Raw genomic sequence first — 6000 nt, forward strand, 5'->3', positions numbered from 1 at the left:
AGAACATTGGAAGCCAAGGGTTGGAATACCCCAGTGAAGCAAGGGCTGTAGAGAGAGTGTCTTGTTACCTCCCCCCCAGAAAGCTAAAGCAATGAGTCAAAACTCATTGAAATTAATTTTATTAAATTAATTTATTCAATTTTCTCATTGAAAGTACTTAGCATCACCTTTAGAAACAGACATGCCATCTAGGACAAATAAAGATTATCTAACTCATATTTTCTTGCCCCTTTTCGAATCTCTAAAAAATTATTTTTCCTATTCATCTCTCTGGGTCTCAGTTTTTCTCATCTATAAACTGAGGAAGTTGTACTAGAGAATCTCACACCTTTTCCTGGTACAGAAGTCTGTGAATTCTGTGAATTAATGATGGGATAAACTTCATTGAGCTAGTAGAGTTTTTGATAATACACATAAAATCAAAATGTTCTTAAAATAACAATACAGGGACACATACAAACCATGGCTCTCTGGGGAATAACGTTAAACCCCAACTACTCAACTAGAAAAATTCACTTACCCTTGGAGAGAGAAAGCTATCAGATGGTCTCTAGAGGAAATGGAATCATTGTGGGAACAAGCCAGAGACAAACTCTCTGGGTCCACGGGGCCATAACCTCTTATGTGCTTTCCTGTTCTCTAAGCTCTTTCACAGGATTTCTACCCTATGCATTTCTTTATAGAGACAAATCTTTCCCTGTAGTATGGAAACACTTGAGAGAAAATTTCCATTTACAGCCAAATCCTTTGGGAAATAGCTAAAAAATAAATAGCAAATTCCACTGTACAATTTTTTTTTGCTTTCATGGAATATTATAAAACAGACATAAAGATTGTTCTTTTTCATACAAAATTACATTGTAAGCGTTCAATTTGCTAATTTTTAAACAAAGTAGACTTGTAATGACACAGCATACTTTGAAAAAATCCCTTGAATTTTTTTTCTTTTGCATAGTAAAGTGATAAGCATAGTTTCCTTTAATAAAGGATGTTCATATTTTCTTTTTGGCTATTTCATTTTTTCTTGCAAAAAAAGTATATTAATTTTTTTATCTTTTGATGGCCCCATTAATGTGATAATTGTTTTAAAATTATGTTGTACAAATATTCACTAATAAAGTGGAATGAGTTAAACTTATGATGAAGCTTGTTTGGATTAATAAGTGTGAACAAATTTATTGAATTGAACTCACAAAAGCTATCTAGTTTCCCAGAGAGAAGATTTCAGTAGAAAGGGGAGAACTTGAAAAGATCTTACATAAACAGTAAAAGAATTCTCCATAGGCGCTACTGAGGAAGAGGAAGCATGAAAGACTTAGACACTTGTAACCTCCACTTTGAACATGATTGTACTAAAAGTCATATATATCAGTCATCTATTAAATGAAGTGTATTCTTCTAGTAGGCATCTTATAGCCCAATGATATTTCATAAAGTCTAGGTTCATTTCCTTTCCTTTCTCTCCAAAGGTAATATATTTCAAAGCTCCCACAGATTTTTCCTTGGGTTTCCACTGTAAATGCTAAATAAACATTGCCAAAGAGAGGAGTATTAGTGATAATGTGATGATGGAAGTCAGAACTTCCTAGTGAGTTGATACCAGCTACTTTCCCAGAAGCTTTTCATCTGAAATTAGAGGTTTAAAAAAATGAAAATCACAGAGACTATACAGGAATGATACATTCAATGAAAAATTTCCCAGATCTCAAAAGAACCACAACCATATGGATTGTCTCTTAATTAGGGACATTAGCTGGTCCCAGGACCAACTGCTGAACACCTCTTCTAAAGTCATGCTTGTCCCAGAGCTGTCTTCTCCCCCCATCCCTTGTGACTATTGGGGGTTCCACCATCACTGCTATGTTCCCCCATAACGTGTACCATAAGGAATGCCTATGTCAAGTTCAGAGATCACAGAGAGAGCATATGCTGGCTGTAACAGATGTTGGCCATCCTGCTCCCCATGGTCCATATGGTAAACTCACTTCCACTCTACCCCAACCCTGCTGATTGAGGGTCAGAGAATCTGAATTCACTTATGTTAGGCAAATAACCTTAAGGGGACTTGGTTTCTTCATTTACATGGGATGTGACTAGATAACCTCTACAATCTCTCCAAGCTTTGAATCTGTGATCCTAGACTCTTATGATCCTTCTTTGTTCCTTCCATATTCTGGTGCTCACTGAACCTTCACCTTCTCAAGTTCCCCATTTTGTAGTGCTGCCCCCTGTCCATTCTGCCTCAAGATCTCACATTTGTCCCTTGGTTCCTCTCATCCACAACCCCCTCAGTTCAGACCCTTGTCACCTCTCCCCAGAGCTACTACAATAGCTTCTGGTCTCCAGGCCTCAGTTTTCAATCTACCATCCATACAGAATGGGCCATACGCACTAGATTGCCTCTGTTGAATATAGCAAAAAATACAAATTCCTCTGTCTTATTTCTCTTCAGTTCAACTGTCCAAGATATACACTGGCACAATCTATGTCATCGACCACCTGAATAGCTTTACACACAGACTTTTCTTGGCTTCATTATTTTTTTTGATTACATGAAAAGGTACTTTTCAATATTCATCCATTTGCAAGTTTATGAGTCCCACACTTTTCTGTCACCCTCTCTTCCCTGTCCCCTCCCCATGGCAACAAACAATCTGGTAAAAGCTATACATTTGCAGACTTTCTACTGTGGCTAGAATATGCTCCTTCCTCCCCCTACTCTCTTAGAACTCCTATCCTTTCTCAAAATTCAGCTAAAGTTTCTCTCATCCTCCCAGATTACCTTGTATTGATTTTGTATTTATTAATATGTTATATGTTGTTTCTGTATAATACAAAATTGTTGAGGGCAGGGACTTATTTCATTTTATGCCTTTTAACCCTAGCTGGACTTGGCTATGTTTAAAAGACCTAATAGTTGATTTAAAAATGATTCTTGACAGATTGATCTAATACTAATTTCTCCTTTTCTCACACCTTCCCCTCTCCCCAATAGCCTGGACAATAGAAAAAGCTGACATATTTCCTGTTACTCCCCTTGATATTTTCAGATCCTCTGACACCTTCACCCAGCAAACACCTGTATTCCTTTAATATTTGTTCTATCTAATCCAGATATGGTTCCTTTTATCCATGGATTTCTAGATCACGGTTCTACCAATCTCCATTAACTCAAGAGTATTCTGGAAGCAGTTCAGGCCAGCTCTGAAGAGCCATTTACACTTTGGAAATCAATAAAATACTACAAATTAGGATGTGAGGAATTGTTTTCTTGATTTCTAGACTAAGAAGGTGATGGAGAAGATTTTAATAATGCAAATTAAACTAAAAATATATCTTTTTTTTTTTTTGGAGAGCCAGCAGTTAAACACGCCCCTGTCCCAACCACACACACAGGAGTTAGTCATACCTTAGACACTCCCACCACCACCACCACCTCTTCCAACCCCCTTACCTGAATTTGCCCCTACTACCAGAATTCCTAATTACAATCCTGAGCTTCTAACATAAGTCTGAGATCGACTGTATATAGTCAAAGATAAAGAAGAAAATCATAGACTCGGGAATCATGACACATTATATAGGCGATCTTTATTGTAGAAGAAGAGGGTCTTTGCAATTAAAATCAAGGAGATTTAGGTCTATTAAGTCCCTGAGGCCTACCTCACCCTCTCCTTATCAAAGTCTGGGGCCAGATGAGAAGTGCAGTGGAATGGGATGCACAACCACCAACTCTACACCACCTTCCTGTGGAGGGAAAATGAATACCATCCTCTAAGCCAGGTGGAAAAATCAAAAATAGGATTGTGTTTGGAAGCCTGGAATACATGGAGGCAGAAATGAACCCCAAAGCTTCAACACAGAGTAGAAGATTCTGAAGGGCACAATTCAATTATAGTCCTAGATTATCTAGAAAAAATATTAGCATGGATGCACTTCCGTTTGTTTGGTTTTTTATTTATTTTTGCAAGGCAAATGGGGTTAAGCGGCTTGCTCAAGGCCACACAGCTAGGGAATTATTAAGTGTCTGAGGCCAGATTTGAACTCAGGTACTCCTGACTTCAGGACCAGTGCTCTATCCACTACACCACCTAGCCGCCCCTTTCCATTTGGTTTTATTCCCCTTCTGTCCTGCTTCTTTTCTTCCTACCTTCTAGATCTTTGCTTTATTAAGGGCAGCTTCATTAGAAACACATTAGCAATAAAAATACATTTTCATCAGAAACATGGAGAGGGGAGTCAAAGATAGAAAGGGGAAAGTCTTTGAGGTTCTCGAGAAAAAGAGTATCCTGGTGGGCTTCAAAGGTTACAGCAATTTTTCTGACTGGGGTCCTTGGCACCACTTCTCTGTTATTCTTTACCATTCACCACCAGTTTGGGACAAATAGAGATGAATGCTCCAGTCAGTCAGTCAGCATTTATTAGCCTCCAACTACATGCCAGGTGGACAGGCAGCCTCAGAATCAGAAGTCCTGTGTTTTCCTGGATAAGTCCCCTAATTGTACCAAGGAAAATTTCTAAGATGGACCATTGGCGAAACAAAAATGAAAATAAAATAGTTCTTGCCTTCAAGAAACTTACATTTTTATCAAGGATGTACAGAGAATATACAAAATATATAGAATTTAAATGCAAGGTAATTTGGAAGGGAAGGCATGCACAATTTAAGGGACCAGAAATGTCTTCATGTGTATGGGGTTGCCTGATTTCACCGGATTTTCCTTAAAAACCTACTTATTCTGGGGTGGCTAGGTGGCGAGGTGAATAGAGCACTGGCCTTGGAGTCAGGAGTACCTGGGTTCAAATCCGACCTCAGACACTCAATAATTACCTAGCCGTGTGGCCTTGGGCAAGCACTTAACCCCATTGCCTTGAAAAATCTAAAAAAACAAAAACAAAAAAACTACTTATTCTTTGAACATATTTAAGAAGGAGGAAGAATGAATTATTGTATTGATCCAAATTATGGCTCACCACATTTTTCTTCCAACTACTTTACTAGAAATATAAATAAAGGAACAAATAAAGGAACCAGATCAAGAAAACAAAGGAAGAAGTATCTTTCGGTCTGAATGTAGCATTTTTTTTTAGGATTTTTTTTTGCAAGGCAAATGGGGTTAAGTGGCTTGCCCAAGGCCACACGGCTAGGTAATTATTGAGTGTCTGAGACCGGATTTGAACCCAGGTATTCCTGACTCCAGGGCTGGTGCTTTATCCACTGCGCCACCTAGCCGCACTGAATATAGTATTTTGTTTTTAACTTTTTTGTTTTTTATTTTTTGCAAGACAATGGGGTTAAGTGACTTGACCAAGGACATACAGCTAGGCAATTATTCAGTGTCTGACGCTGGATTTGAACTCAGGTACTCCTGACTCCAGGACCAGTGCTCTATCCACTGTGCCACCTAGCTGCCCCTGAATATAGTATTTTGGACATCAAGGTAACACATTTCCCAAGCAACCTAACCTCAACCTTCAAAAAAATTTTCGTAAAATAAACCTTAGATAGAAATTAATAACTGACTAATATCTTTCATATGATGGTGATCATTACTTCCTTTTCTAGAACCATGAAATACTAACCCAAGTTTGCATAAATTGTTAAAGATTTACAAGTGCTTTCCTAACAACTACCCTGTGGGGGAAGGAGTATTATTATAATTACTGTTTTGCAGATGGGGAAACAGCCTCCGAAAAGGCCATATCACCTTGCCAGTGTCATACAACTGATAGGTTTCAGATCTAGGACTCAAGGCCAGGTCTTTTGACTGAGCAGCAGATAAATTATGACTTTTTAATACTTTAAAAGGAAAGTTAGTTCACCATTTTTTGTATATTCTTATTCTGCTGATGCATAATACCAAGTCAGTGACAGACCCCTGTCCTCAAGAATCAAGTTTAGGGGCAGCTAGGTGGCGCAGTGGATAAAGCACAAGCCCTGGAGTCAGGACTACCTGGGTTCAAATCCGGTCTCAGACACTCAATAATTACCTAGTTGTG

Source organism: Macrotis lagotis, chromosome 7 (genome assembly GCF_037893015.1).
Source record: "Macrotis lagotis isolate mMagLag1 chromosome 7, bilby.v1.9.chrom.fasta, whole genome shotgun sequence".
In the NCBI taxonomy this organism is placed as follows: Eukaryota; Metazoa; Chordata; class Mammalia; order Peramelemorphia; family Peramelidae; genus Macrotis; species Macrotis lagotis.